Genomic DNA, 16,016 nt, shown 5'->3' on the forward strand with positions numbered 1-16,016 from the left:
TTTAGTTTCTAACATCATCACGTTGATAACAAGAAGCAGAACTACTTTATGAGTGTGAATCAATTGAAGAGAAGTGTGGGAGTACGAGAAAGGGGAGGGGAACAAAGGTCATGAAAAAGCTTCACCATCTTTTTCCTTTCTGCTTGGATGATGACAGTAGCAGAGGCAACAGTGTGATGGTTAATGTGTGTGGTTTTGGTCTCGGATCTTAGTTTAGGTCCTGCCTTTGCTATTTACACTCTAAATGGTCTTTCTAAACCTCATTTTCTTCCTTTGCAAAATGAGGTTAAAAATACTTCTTTCACACAGTCGTTTCAAGGATAAAATTAGATAGTTCATTTAAAGTAGCACAGTACCAGGCACACGGCATATTTTAAATAGAAACTATTCTTATTAATAATGAGTCACAGGCACACATAAAATCAAAGACTACATGGGGCACCTGGGTGGCTCAGTTGGTTGAGCATCTGACTTCGGCTCAGGTCATGATCTCATGGTTCGTGGGTTTGAGCCCCGCATTGGGCTCTGTGCTGACAGCTCATAGCCTGGAGCCTGCCTTGGATTCTGTGTCTTCCTCTCTCTGCCCCTCCACCACTCACACTCTGTGTTTCTCTCTCAAAAATAAAGAAAAAAAAATAAATAAATAAAAAAATCAAAGAGTACATGGCTGCTGCTTGAGACCGTGGGGTTTGTGTGATCTTCCCTAAGATGTTCTACTGGGGGATTGCCTAAGTTCTGAAAGCACCCAGTTCCACTCACAAATCTTGGGCCCTGGAGCAGGGTTCAATTCCTGCACAGAGGCATTCTCAGCTCTCCAAACTAGTGGGCTGCATATGCATAGATCAGTAGCATTTTTTAAAATCTTTTTAATGTTTGTTTATTTTTGAAGGAGAGAAAGAGAATGCGAGCAGGGGAGGGACAGAGAGAGGAGACAGAGAATCTGAAGTCGGCTCTGTGCTGACAGCAGAGGGCCCAGTGTGGGGCTTGAACTCACAAACCATGAGATCATGACCTGAGCCGAAGTCAGATGCCTAACTAACTGAGCCACCCAGATGTCCCGATGAGTGGCATTTTTAAAATTCACTCAGGATTTAATATTGCCTCAGTTCTGTCTACATTATCATTCTCATCCATAGAAGTACAGCAATGCTTCTTAGCCTTATATACACTCTGCATCTTAGGTCAAAGGAGTCACCCCATTTCTGGTTTATGAATTACCACTGGTGTCTGTGTACTGCTTTTATTTCCTAGAGCAACACAGCTGAGACTTTAGTTTCCCCTTACATCATTTGTTTTTGTGTTTATCAAGCCAGCATTTACCTGATCACCTTGCTCTGCAATTAGTTTTTAATGTCTCTATCTTTTCTTCATGCTTCATGGTTAAAATAAAATGTGGGTATTCATGGAACAGGGACAAAGTGATCAGGACATGATCACATGACTTCAGGAAGTTTGGAATTTTGATGCAATGAACTGTTTAATTCCAAAGCCAGTGATGGTTTATTATTTTTGTGAAGAAAAGCAAAAGGTCTGATATTTTACCCTACTTGCAAGTTACAAAGTTGACCTGTTACGGTTTCAAGGATGCTGGTGAAAGACACAAGATTCCTAGGTCAGAGACAAAAAACCTTTGGTTATTCACAGCAATAGCAGTAAAACTATTGACAGCATTTTTGTGTTGGTTATCTGAGCTCCAGTTCTCATGGGGAGATACCAGGAGGGACACATGTTACCTGCACATGTAGTGGGTTTCATTACAGGAGAAGAACACTAAGTGCAGGGAACCCAAATGTTTTGTACTGGACAGAAAGAATTCCTTTCCATCATTTGCTCCAGAAGAAGATACTATCTCTATTATCTAAGAGGGCAATCATTTCATCTTCCTGCAAGGTATACAGAAATAAGAGAGATCAATGGAGAATTACCTTCCAATGAAGTGGAAATTGGAAGACTCCTCCAAGGGAAATACCACTTTTATCCATTAGATGTAGATATTATTTTTATAAATGTGAGTAAAATGTGGTTCTAATAAGGAACTGGCAACCTTTCTGAAAATAAATCCAAAGTGTCATATATTTTTGCAAGGAATGGTATTCAAGGAAATTGTTCTCAAGAAGTAAAGAACCTGAATTTTTAAGCAAACTCAACTCTTCCCCCACCCCTTCATCCTCTGTCCCCTTTATACAGATAATAAAAAACACTTTGTATGTAACTTTTGGCACAGGGATCATGGGCTGATTACTCTTGGCTATTCTTCTTTAAAAGAATCACTTTTAAAATATGCCAATTTTAATACAGCTAGAGTGATTGCCTTTAAAAACTAATAGTAAGAAGATTATGTTTTGAAATGAAGAGAAAAAAGTAATTTTTCAGTTAATCTCTATAGAGAAAAGAGGACAAGCGAAAATATATAAATGAGATAATTATAGCTAAAGAAGTTAATTAAAATTAAATGGTTTTTTACAAATATATGAACTGAAAGACAAATAAGAAAGCAAAAAAATAGATTCTCTAATAATAAGTAGAGGAATAAAATTAAGGATGTTGTAATGCAATTGAGTTATTGAACTTCTTCCTTTTATCAAACTTCAACAGAAAGAATAAATGAACAAAAGAAAATGTAAACAGTTAAGAGATAATGAAGAATGTAAAAAATGCCATCACTCTTTTCCTTACCAGGCAGGTATTGGAACATTTGAAAATAATTTATAAGAAGCAGACTTGCAATACTCGAGTCCATGAGCACCAAGCAATGATAAGCATGCTTAATGAAACACTGTCTTTTACATAATCATAAAGAAGTTAATAGGCATCAAATCGCCAGGAAGAATAAATTTATGCAGTAGAAAATATTCAAAGGGGAGGTGAATAATTAAAAAGACAAGTGGAACATTCCTTTAGTATAGAACTGACCAAAAAGAAATGCTCGATGACAGAGAAGGAAACTGGAGAAAGTGGCCACTCAACAAGAGTTAGAAATAGCCCCAAATAGTATTTTTCAATAAAAATTATAAATCAATAGTGGAACGGGCAGAATATACCTTAAACTTTTGACAAATAGATTTCAAATTATAAAATGCTTAGGCAAAGGGGCGCCTGGGTGGCGCAGTCGGTTAAGCGTCCGACTTCAGCCAGGTCAAGATCTCACGGTCCGTGAGTTCGAGCCCCGCGTCGGGCTCTGGGCTGATGGCTCAGAGCCTGGAGCCTGTTTCCGATTCTGTGTCTCCCTCTCTCTCTGCCCCTCCCCCGTTCATGCTCTGTCTCTCTCTGTCCCAAAAATAAATAAACGTTGAAAAAAAAATTAAAAAAAAAAATAAAATAAAATGCTTAGGCATGATCTCACAACCAATGACTTAAAAGGAGGGAAGAAGGTTATTAATAGTTCATCCATAAATAAACCTATGGAAAGATAGTCTCCTTAAATAATACAACTCATATGGGTGAAAATAAAAGTGCATGTTCAAAAGATTGAAGGAAAATACCCATAGACAAATACCATACCCAAAGACAAATCTTAAAAATCCCATAAACTAGTAATGATAGCATGAAGAAAGCTAACCCCACAAGGAACAAAACTTTTAACATAGGAAAAAGGCAACTACAACCTTATTCACTTAGCTCAACAAACTGGATTGAGAATCTGTTAGTGAAGAGTTGGAACCGGTTAGGGCTACTGGGGGACGGCTAACTGTTAAATATCAGATCATTTGAAAGATGGATGCAAAAATGCTGATAGTTAAGATCAGCCACGGTGGGAACATTTATGACATGGAAATTGGCAAGTGATACAAATCAGGTTGATTTTTCCCCTGCGATGTTTCTCTTTCTCACTAGCTACCAGGGCCACTAGTACAAGACAAGCCCTATTGTGCTGTGAGCAGATTCTGCTGTATTAACAAATAACAACGGTAAGTCTAAATTTATCAAATCTCTCTCTTCCTACCTCCTCTACTCAAAATTAAGATTTTAAATTGCAAAACATAAAATTACTTTGGTAAACAGAAAATCAGTCTAAAATCAGTCTAAAATCAGGTGCTTGGGGCACCTGGGTGGCTCAGTCAGTTGAGCTTCCGACTTCGGCTCAGGTAATGATATCAGGGTTTGTGAGTTCCAGCCCCCTGTCAGGCTCTGTGCTGACAGCTCCGAGCCTAAAGCCTGCTTCGGATTCTGTGTCTCCCTCTCCCTCTGCCCCTCCCCCACTCACACTCTGTCTCTCTCTCCTTCAAAAATAAACAAACATTTAAAAAAATTAAAATAATAAAGCTTGATCTGAGTTTTTTAAATGTTTCCCTTGATTCTATCCACAAATTCTCATTGTTATGAAACACACAAAAAAAAAAAAACTTAAAAATTTAAGAACATTAATATTCCTATAGCCAAGGGATAACCATTGCTATTTCAATGTATTATATTCAAGTCTTAAAAATAGATGCATATTTATGTATATTCTGTTTGGCAACTTGCTTTTTGTATACGTGACATTTTAGCCACATGGTATTTTATTGTGATCATTCCCTTATTTTAAGCATGGTAACCATTTCTCAATTGCTGGTTCTTTAGACTATTTCTTATATTTAGCTGTAATCATAAATGAAACTCCAATGAATGTCTCCGAACATTGATCACTGCATTCCTGTTTCTTTCCATAAGATAGATTTGTCAGAAGAGGAATTCCTTACACTAAGAGAATGAACATTGTTCTTAAGGCCCATATATTTCAATAGTACTTCCCAGAAAGGTGTTTTGAATCTTTACTTGTTTCATCAGTGTGCATGAATGCTCATCTCCCTACACCTGCCCAGCATGCATTATTATCATTTTTAAGAAATGGGGTCAAAGAGTCAACATCTGTCAAGGTTTCCTCAGTCTGAGGCCAGGAATAATCTACCACTGAAGGTTGTCTGTCCCCAGGAATAATACATCATGTACCCAGGTTCCAAATTGTCCATCTGAAGTCCATTAGAAGCTAAGTTTGAAATTTCCCCCAGATGCTTCTAGTGATCGAGAATTTATTTCTCTTCAATAGCATGTTACTTTCAGTCCAGATGGTCTCTAGATGAGGCAGGCTTTCCAACCTTTGTAGCGCAGTTCCTCTCAAGCTTACCATATACTAACAAATCTTGGGCAGTACTTTAGCAATAACGAAGGAAAGCAAGCAAGCCAGGGTTGGTATGTGCCTTTTCTAAGTAACTTAAGGGGGTTATATGTACTGGTCAGCAGACACTTCCCATGTCCCCACTTAATACTCTCATTCAAAGGTTAAGATTTAACCAGAACCCATTACTTGGCTGAACTCACGCAGCTGACAAAACTGGTACACTGTTTCAGTTTGCAAATCTTACTACTAAAAGTAAGGTTAAGTATATTAAATAAATGTAATTAGTAGCCAGTTGCATTTCCTCCTCTAGCAGTTGCCCATTGACATCTTTTCTTGTTTTCCCTCCTGGGGGGTGGGGGGGTTGGGTGGGGAGAGAACAGTCAAGTGTAACCCTTATTTGAAATCTAGTTAGTCCCCAAGTTCTATGGATTTTGCCTTTTTCTTACTGTCAGATCTGTCTGTCTTCTCATGCCCATTCCCAGTGTTCCTTCCTCCACATCTCTCTGACTGCAGGCTGGTCTCACCTCTTGGGTGCTTGCTGCCAAGTGCTGCACGAGTAATTGATCTAAGATAATTTAGAACTGATCATGTTTTTCTTTTATTTTAAACACATTGTTGGCTCCCTCTGACTTTCTTACTCTGCTCTGGCTTCTAGTCTCTAGCCACATTTTCCCCACAGAGCCATCCGTGCATCTTATGCTACAAAATTCTGAAACCCTATTCAGTTCTGTAGGAGCCTAGAGTTTTTCTCCCTTAGGGGTCTTTATTTCTTTCTTTGTAAAGTACACACAACCAAACACAATACTACAGTGAAGATAATCTGAAGAAACCTAACTTCCATTTGATTATTGATTCCTCTGGACTCACAATGACTTCTGTTGATCTCATTATAAGCCAAACTCTTACATATTTTTACTGAAGCTGCAATGATAGGTCTTTCATCCTGTAGTTATATAATTGGCTTTAGGGTTCCTGTGCAGGATGTTTGATTCACACTTGGTAAATTTCATCTTATAAAATACAGGCTGAAAAAAAAAAAAGGCCTTGCTACCATATACAGTAATCAAAATCTATAACCTGCTAAGACCTACAGGGTGTTATATTACTCATGGAAAATACAAATAGTAATATAATTCCCTAAAATAATGCTGGTCCATGGACTATGTATTATTTGACCACAACAAAATGAATACAAAAAGAGAGTATTTAGATATTTTTATGGAAATTTAACATTTATAGTATGTCTAATATAACTTGTGAGTTGAACATATAACAAAAAGATGGGGCTTGCAAAAAATAATAGAGCCTACTATGATTTGTTTTTAGATCCTGGTTATAACATCCCTTTGATATCTGTGTCAATTATAAACTTGGTGAGAATGCCCTCTGAATATTCATCAACTACATTAATGAAAAATAGTGACCCAGACAAGTCAAATAATACCCATGGTAAATTACTAGAAACTTCCTACAGTGATGTCAATTCATTATTTGTATCTTAGAGATATTCTGTTTAGATAGTTACTAGGTCTGATTGCAGCCTGCCCTCCCCAAGTTCTTCACCAGTACATCATGCAAAGTCAAATACTGTGCTGAAATTACATTTCCACATGTGCCAGGTCTTCCAAATTTCCTGGTATTGTCATCCAGTGATTTCTTACATAATATACTGACACCCAGTTTGATATGAGACTTTCTTTAATATTTTTCTGAATATTCACATGTTATTCTGTGAATAACTTATTCCTCACAGTTTGTAAACTCTGGTTTCTTCAAATTCTTGTTGTGTTTATGATAGGCCCATTCACTTTAAGATTCACCATAAATGAATAGGTTTTAGCTACGTGTGTGTGCGCGTGTGTGTGCGTGTGTTTCCTGCTCACCCATTCTAACCTCCATTGGGACTATGCCTTTGTAGATTCTCAACTAAATATTTCTAGACAAAACTAAAAAGTTCTAGACTCAGAATAGATAGTAAATGCCTATTTCCTGTTTCATTGAATGTTTTTATGATAATAAAACATTTATCTTTCCTATTGGACTATCAGAAGTTGGGATTGTCTATTGCCTCATGGTATATTTCTAAGCACTGCATAGTCACAATCTCACTGAGGAACCTGTACCATTAACAGTCCTGGTAACTGCCCTCGTGGCTACATATCCACTTTCTCAAGAAGTAACACTTATTTTTAGTATACATGAGAAAGAAAAGGGAGGAGAGAAGGCAAACCAAGGAATCATTTCCATACTGATGGAGAGGAAGAGGTGATATAAAAGAACACTTAAAACTATATGGAGTTTTCACATAAAATACATGCCCAGCACTGAATGAAAGAGGGAGAAAAGCCAAGTGGATTGTAATTTTCCAAAACTTTTACAGGTAAAACCATTGCACTGGCTTCGTGACAACAAACAATTTATTTAATAATTTAGTACTCCATTTTGAGTAAATTAGTGAAGTTTCTTCTGGAATTTTGAAAGCATTACATCTTTAGAATCGAGTGTAGAACAATCTTGCACCTGATAAATATTATACAAATTTAACATTCAGACATCAGGTTTGTATTCAGACATTAAATGCCTACAGTTGATATTTTTAACAAAGCAGGCAGCATCTGAACCACAATAGCAGTTCCTGGGATATAATGTATTATTGCAGAATTACAGTGTAACATATTAATTAGGGGAGCTTGAATTTGCTGAAGAAAATGAAATGTTTATAGATCTTTATTACCTTAAAATATTGTGTTTATCAAAATTTGACCCTAGGTAGTGTGGAAAACTGACTAGCCCTGGGCTTGTTATGATATTAATAATACCTAGAATTATTACTCCAATACAGAAGAAGAATTGGTTTAATTTCTAGAGAGAAATTAAATATTGTTATGCTATGAATACACTCCAAGCTACCATTAATGAAGCATAACATGATTTAAGAAGGTTTTATATGATGGTTGCTTAAAATGTTTTAGATGTTTTAATAAAGGGCATGATTTAAAAAAAAAGTCTACCTGCAAATACTTACAAGCTGACTCATAAATATTTTAAAAGGATGATTGACACTCTTCACTTACATGTTTTAATATGTTTGCATTCTAGTACTTTTTACATTACAATACTTGAAATCATTTTTAGTTGTTTTTCCATGAAATACTGACAGTTATTCTCATTTCAGCTCCCTCCCATTATCCACTCCTTATTCCTGTTTGCTTCATTGATGGCAGAGGAACCTTTCTGAATTGAAAATTTGATCATCTAACTTTTTTCTTCAAAAGCTTTCTACAACAACCCATGAACTACGCGACCAAGTCCAATCCCTTAGCATTCACAGCTTTCCTAGGTGGCTCTACCATTTTTTTTTTGTCCTGAGCTAAGGTTACTTCTCCCCGATGCCATCTATTCAACCAAAACACAATGCACTAAACTAGGGCCTTTTAGTGTGCTTGGAACTCGTGTGTCCACAGGCAGGCATTCATATATGTTATCTCTGTCCTGAATCACATTTCCCATCCCCACCTTGCAGCAAAGTCCAATTCTTTCTTCAAATTTCAAGTCTCAACCTCAAAAGTGAAGCCTCCCTTGACATTTTCTCTCACTTCAAAGTGTAATTAATAACTTATTTCTCATGACTCTGAGCTACCACAAAACTCATTCACATACACTCTCTCTTTCTGGTTGTATATGCCATCACTTAATAATCAGAGCAATACAGAAACAATAAGTCTTACAGGGTCTTCAATTATTCATTTAAAAGCAATTAATTTCCTTCCCTCCAAATTTATTGTGTATAGATTTTAGTAGTTGAACACTGACGGGAAATTATTTTCCTAAGTTTCAACTAGATTTAGGCAAAAGGACAGCCTGTCTGTCCCCACTGATATACTACCTAAGATTTCTGCTAGGTTAGAAAATTATTGTGGGTACAGTTTATAACCTCTTCCCCTTGAATACCCCATCATTCCTAACAGAGTTCTGCTTATTAGCCTTCTAGGGTTCCCTGAGAACTTAATGGCCTTATTAGACTCCTAGAATTAGATTAGAGATCTTAATTAGCCTTCTAGAGTTCACTTAAATCTCACATGTGGACCTTTTACCTCCTATAATTTTTCTGAATCCCTAGTATCCTTTCAACCTATTCATTTTTGTTCATGTTAAACAGAGTCCATTTTTGTTGTCAACTCCCGGATTTAAAATTGTTATGCAGGCTTAAGAAAAATGGTGAGGCTTTTGTTAGAATCCATATTGACTTGCTCCAGAAATTATTAAAATCTGAGACAGTTGGCCACTGTCTTTCCCATAAGTATAGTAATATCCAAGGGAGGTTGGCCAAGGTGTAGAGGTAGGGCCTCCCACCCTTTAAATTCTCAAAAGAGGGAAAAAACTGTATTGATATTTCAAATAATTGAAAATAATGGCTTCACTTTGGCATTATTTTTATTTGAATATATTTGAAATTATATCTGTGTTATGTATCCACCCATTCAATTTTGCCAGAGCATAGTGGTTTCAGCCATTCTCTCATAACCCATTTCTGTCTTTTTCTCTTCTTCAAATTCTCTAAGTTAAGATGATATTTTTGCACTGGCAAAACATTGCTCAGTCATCTACATCGCTTTGTCTCTGGTTCAGACTCCTGTCCTTATTAGCAGAATGTGTTTCTCTCTGTAGTTATAGCACTTTTCAGAAGGGGGCAGTAGGGAACAGCATAATTAGAGGACATAGCATTTTCTGGAAGAAATTTAGAATATGAATCCAAATATATCAGACAGCAAGCAGTGAGTGACTTCTGTACATCAAACACTTCTGGGCAGTAAGGACTGACAATGTAATGAGATAGACACAGTCCTATCTAAATGGAGATCTCTTAGGTGGGAATAAATCCATGCGATCCCAAAATTATTATCCATTCAACAAATACTATGATAAAATTATACACAAGGTGCTACTGGAGTAGATATTGGGTCAATTAACTAATGAGTTGGGAAAATTTTGAAAAATTAACATGAGCTGGGTTGAAGTTACTTAGCAAGGTAAAGAAGAGCTTTGCAGAGAGAACAGAAGAGAAATGAGAGCTTGCGCTTTTATGGCTGCAGCACAGTGAGACACACACACATGCGGTTGGTGGTGGCAGGAAAGACAACATACGCTGAAGCAATAAAAACAGACTAGAGTCTGACCATGAAGACACTCTGGGTAGAGAGAAGGAATTTACCTTACATTTTTGGAGAACCATTGACAATTTTAATTAAGTATTATTTTAATTCAGGTAACAGGAAAAGAAGTAGGTTTGGGCTGAAAAATTATGAGTTTAATTTTAGGTCTGGTGGTTCGAAAGTGCCAGTGACAATTTCTGTGGAAGCTTATAAACAAGCAGCTTGGATATATGAATCCGGGGCTCAGGAGTAGGACTGGAGCTCCAGGTAATGGTCAGCAAAGGAGATTGTTTATAACACGCAATACAAAGGGAAATAAAGATATCAATCTTTAAAGGAATTTTTTCAAAGATTTATACCCTTTTATGAGAAAATCTATACATAGAAATTTATTTAAAGGAAATAATCCTAAATCCAGAAAAAAGCTCGATGCCCAAAAATGTTCATCACACGCTCAGAGACAGTTATTGGGATATCTGCACAGCCCTTTTCTTACTATTTGTCCAGGTTCACAAGAGTGGGGGAGTCTTTCCCTAGCTGCCATGTTTGTGTATTGCTGATTAGAGTTGCAGACAACGGACCCAATTCAAGTGCATCAGATTTTTTTTCTTTTCTTCTTGCAATTTGAACTGAAGAACACAGAGGTTGAGAGCTGGGAGATTTTATGTCAAAAGCTGAATGGAGGAAGAGAAAACATAAAACCTTTTCCTATGAAGAGCCTCAGACGTGTCGCAGTCTCAAACCTAACTGAAAACTTTTCTCACCTTTTGCTTGAATAGTAAAGGGCATCTCTACCTATTCAGTTTCTTTTTTTTTTTTTTAATTTTTTTTTTCAACGTTTATTTATTTTTGGGACAGAGAGAGACAGAGCATGAGCGGGGGAGGGGCAGAGAGAGAGGGAGACACAGAATCGGAAACAGGCTCCAGGCTCTGAGCCATCAGCCCAGAGCCTGACGCGGGGCTCGAACTCCCGGACCGCGAGATCGTGACCTGGCTGAAGTCGGACGCTTAACCGACTGCGCCACCCAGGCGCCCCAGTTTCTTTTTTTTTTAAGTGTGCATTAGCTAAGTCAATTTGGTTTCTGTTATGTGCAACCAAAGGACCTTAATTAAAAATACACTGTTCCATTACAGAGAAAAAGAAAAAAAATGCCTAGTGACCTTAGAATAGAATACTTATACATATTATAGTGCACTTTCCAATCAAAATATTTTAAGGTCATTAAACATCATGACTCTGAGGAATATATAACCCGCAGAAAAACTTATAATGGATAGGCATGTGAAAACTAGCAGCCTAAAAATACTTCTATATAGTGATAATTATTTTACAGCCTACATAGAACAAAAATCAAGGAATTTTCAAAAATGATAGAAATTATTTGGGAGAAGATAAAAAAAGTTAAGGTAAAAAAACGCTAATTTGTAATAACACTTTAAACACTGATTTATATTTAAATATCTATTTTATATTATTTCTTAATATGAAAATAATACACACCTTTTTAACCATAAAATGGGAATATGCAACTGAAAAGTGAGTTTCACACTCATTCAACCAAGAGTGATTTTACTATGAACACATATCATACTTAAGACCCTTAATTCCTTTTGCAAAAAGAGAGCTTATGGTAAAAAAATAAAAGGAAAAAAAAAGAAACACTAAAAGAAAGTACTCTTTCTGTAACAAAATATTCTGGAGAAAAGTATTATAATGTATTTTCCCCCAGTGAAATCCATCCTAAGGTCATATTCTCCTCAGCCCTGAAAACATGCAGAAAATGGAGGCCTGGAGGCCCTCATCATTATTCTCACATTCTGTCACTTTCCTTCCTGAGCTTTGCAGAAGGCCATCCTGCGCAGCCACCTGCCAGTACAAATACGTGTTACTCATGGATGGACATTTGTCCTCTCTCTAGGCTTAGCCATGTAACTTAGATATTAGGTGGGGATCTCTCTGCCCTTAATATCAGAGAAGTGCTGTAGACTGTACAAAGCTATACTCCAGAACCCTGTGAGTTGCCTTGGTTATCGGTAAATTTCTTTCTGATTCTATTCACTTTTTCCCTCAACTATGGCTCCTTCTACTAGTTCTTTATTTCACAACTTACGTCACCCCAAACACCATACAAAGCTATTGTGTGTAGAGTCAACTTCATAGAAGTTTGAGAAGGGATTGTGGGGAAGGTGTCATATTATCACGGAACTGATTCTACCTACAGTTAAATACTCAACACTCACTCTTTAGACACTGCCATGTTTCCGAACAGTCCTTTGTTTCTCTTGCCTTTTAGGTATCTCGTATACCTAAATACCCAATTGTTTTCAATTCAGAACAACGTATCTCTCTGATGTCTTTCCTCTGCTAATTCAAGACATTAAAATCTTACCCAATCTCAATTACCTTACTGAAAGAATTTCCAAAATACATCTATTTATCTATTTATACATCCAGATACAGATATTTCATTTTTTAACTCAAATTATATTGGCATTGTGTTATGCTTTACAAGTGTTAGATCCTTTAAACATGGATTATAGTTATTTTAAAGTTTCTAAGCCAACATTTCTAAGCCAACAAAGTCTTGACCATGGACAGCTTAATCTCCTGACAATGTGTTGTTTCCTTTTATGTTGCATGTCTTCATTTTCTCAATGCTAGACATTTGGTAGAATAGTAGAGACTGAGGTAAGTAGCATTTATGCCCAAAGATGGGCAACCCTCTCTGTCAGGCTGTGTGTGGGTATGTGTAGTAGGGGATGAACACAGTGTAAACAGTCTATTTATTCATACATTGATGGGCTGCTGCCCACTTGTGCTTGGTGTGGGACTTAATGTGCTGGACCGTTTTCTCACTGACTCTGCTCTGCTGTTTTAGAAGGCCCTGAACACCCACACCCCAGAGCAGGGTCTCTCTCCATGGGGACACATTTATACAGTGGAGCTCTGTTGCAGGATTCTCCACATGAGGCTTCAAGTAGAGGATGGGTGGGAGGTCCTTGGTCATCTTGGGCCAATAGCAGTCTTGGGCAGGTTCTGTGAACCTGGGATTCAAGTTTAGGACTATCCTAGCACTCTTGTTTCTCTCTCAAACTTAGCAGCCTAACTTTGCCTTGTATCTGTCGATGGTCTTGGGCGGTAGAGAATTTCTTGCCCCTTAGTAGCAACAGACATGTACTTTCTATCAGTTTGAAATCCTGTACTCAAGTGGGTTTCCAAGTGGAAGCTTTGTCTTCCACTTCTCCTGGCAGAATAGAGTATCTTTTACTCAGGGCCAGCAGCAGAGGGTTTCCTGCCCTTTTGCAGTAGACTATTGTCTTTGTTACTCGGTGTTACAGCCCGAATGTTTGTGCTCTTCTTGCCCCGAATACATATGCTGAAGCCTTAACCACCCAGTGTGATGGCATTAGGAAGAGGAAGCGTTGGAAGGTATAGATTTAGAGGAGGTCATGAAAGTGCGACCCCTCTGATGGTATTAGTGCCCTTACAAAGAAGAGGAAGAGAGATCAGAGCTTCTTCTCTGCACCATGTGAGGAAAGAACAAAGAAAGCAGTCATGAGAAGGTCAGGAAAGGCCCTTACCTAGAACTCTGACACTGCTGGCACCTTGACCTCAGACTTCCCACCCTGTACAACTGTGAGAAATACATGTTTCTCAAGCCACTTAGTCAGTGGTATTTTGTCTACAGCAGGTCAAGCTGAGATACTTGACAGAATGGTTGTGGTGGGGACAGGGGATTTCCCTTCCCCTCCCTGGGAGGCAAACAGCCTTGTATGATCTAAGGAAGGGTCTGGAGAAGTGAGAAGGGTTTTACTCCTGTCCGCCCTTGAGAAAGAGGGACTTTCTCGACTCCCTTGCTCTTTCCCCAGTCTTTATCATAATTACTGGATGGAGGCCCATGCAAAAGAGCTTTGGAGTGAGAGCAGACTTCTCTGTGTCTGAGGCTCCTAGAGATTCCAAGTTTTCATGTTTACCTTCACCTGGCCTTTAAAAATGTATGTTAACATCCTAAGCATTTTCTTCTTTCCCAGTTTTACTGTGCTTGCCTCTCCCTCTCATGTTCTACCAATGTAAAAGAAACTATGTATTCTTCTCCTCAGAGGGGTTTGGAATTCAGTTTGCCTGATTGCCCTGTGAACTCAGCATTCTGAGTAAGATAAATAAAAGCTATGATTTTATGGGTTATCTAGAGTTTGTGTCATTAGGGTGAGAGCAATCTACTGCTGAGGTTTTCCATATCCTAAATGGAAGCAAAAGTCCATAACCTACACAGAATATTGCCACTTACTATATTTGACTCTCAAATATATGAGAAGTTTTATAGCTAGTATAACTAGATTTACTACCATGTAGATTTACTATATTCTTTTTAATGACTGCATAGTAGTTCATAAATCACACAAGCTACCATTTCTATACTAGCAGATTCACCTAGTTAAAAAAAAAATGAATTAAAGTTGTTACTTAATAACATTTAAAAATGTGACATTAAAGTTAACTAAACCATTAGGAAAGGTGAAGAGCAAGGTTGGTTTCTTTTAAAAATTCAGTTACTGAAAGAAAAAAAACTAGAATTAGAACTGCAGAATCAAAAGTATCTTCAGGTAAAGAGCTTTATGATGACTCAGGTAGGAGTGACAAAGAGGTCATGGGAAACACTCATGTTTCTGCCACTTGTTACAGTAGGATAAACATAGGATACTATAAGTAAAACATTTGGAAACAATATCAAATTTGATGATTATGTTTATTATGCTAATCTCTTTGCTAAGACATGGGAGTGTAACTATTTTCAATCATCGTGTCCACACCTCGAGCTTGTGCAAAATGTCCATACACATTGAGGACTGGGTTGAACAAGGCTTTATTGAGGCATAGTATTTGAGTTTGGTGGTAAAGAAGGCATTGGTCATGTAGAAAAGGAGAAACTATGGGCTGAAGGAACAGTCAGTAAAAAAGCCTATCAGTGTGAAACCATTTTCTAAACTGAAGAAAGCACCTTACAGAAGTGACAGCTACATATTTGTCATATTTCTTACGGTTTTGCCATTAATATAAAATCTGGAAATCCACCACTCCCAACAGAAGCAGACCAACAACAGGCTAGGAATCCCCAATCATAACTTTCTTTTAACAGCTTTAGGCAGACCTATATAAAATAACCAGGGCACATAAAAGCAGCCACATCTTACATACTCCTATTTTTCATTGCTTGCATATTTGGGACTTACATCATTAAGAAAACAAGCAAGAGACTTGTATCACAGTAAAGCGGCTGATCATTGCTCAGCTATGCTCAAGGAACAAATAACCCAAAAAATCTCAATCATCATAAAAATGTTGATGAGGATGACATGGCCCACTCTTTTAGCTCTTATCCAAGTGGAGACTAAGGAACCTAGGCTGCATGACCATCCTGGAATCTTTCATCTCCAGTCTAGAAGACAAAAGGGCGTGCACTTAAAAAAGGCACACCCACACTTGACAGCCATGGACTGGAAGTGATCCATCACTTCTGTCTACCTGCCATTGATGAGAACCAAAAACATAGCTTCCACTTGATACATGGGGGCTAGGAGATGCAGTTTCATTCTGAGTCCAGGAAAATAAAATAGTTTGGCTAAAAAACTGTATTTTCTCCTCTATCACCACCAATTCTAAAGGGGTCTGTAGTTTTAGAAGTAAAACATACAGAACAGTAAAAAAAAAAAAAAAAAAAGTAAATAACTTAGGATCAACTCTAATCCCATCCTGAAAGAAATCA

The sequence above is a fragment of the Puma concolor genome, chromosome C1 (assembly GCF_028749965.1).
Source record: "Puma concolor isolate L17-30 chromosome C1, mPumCon1.1.hap2, whole genome shotgun sequence".
NCBI lineage: Eukaryota > Metazoa > Chordata > Mammalia > Carnivora > Felidae > Puma > Puma concolor.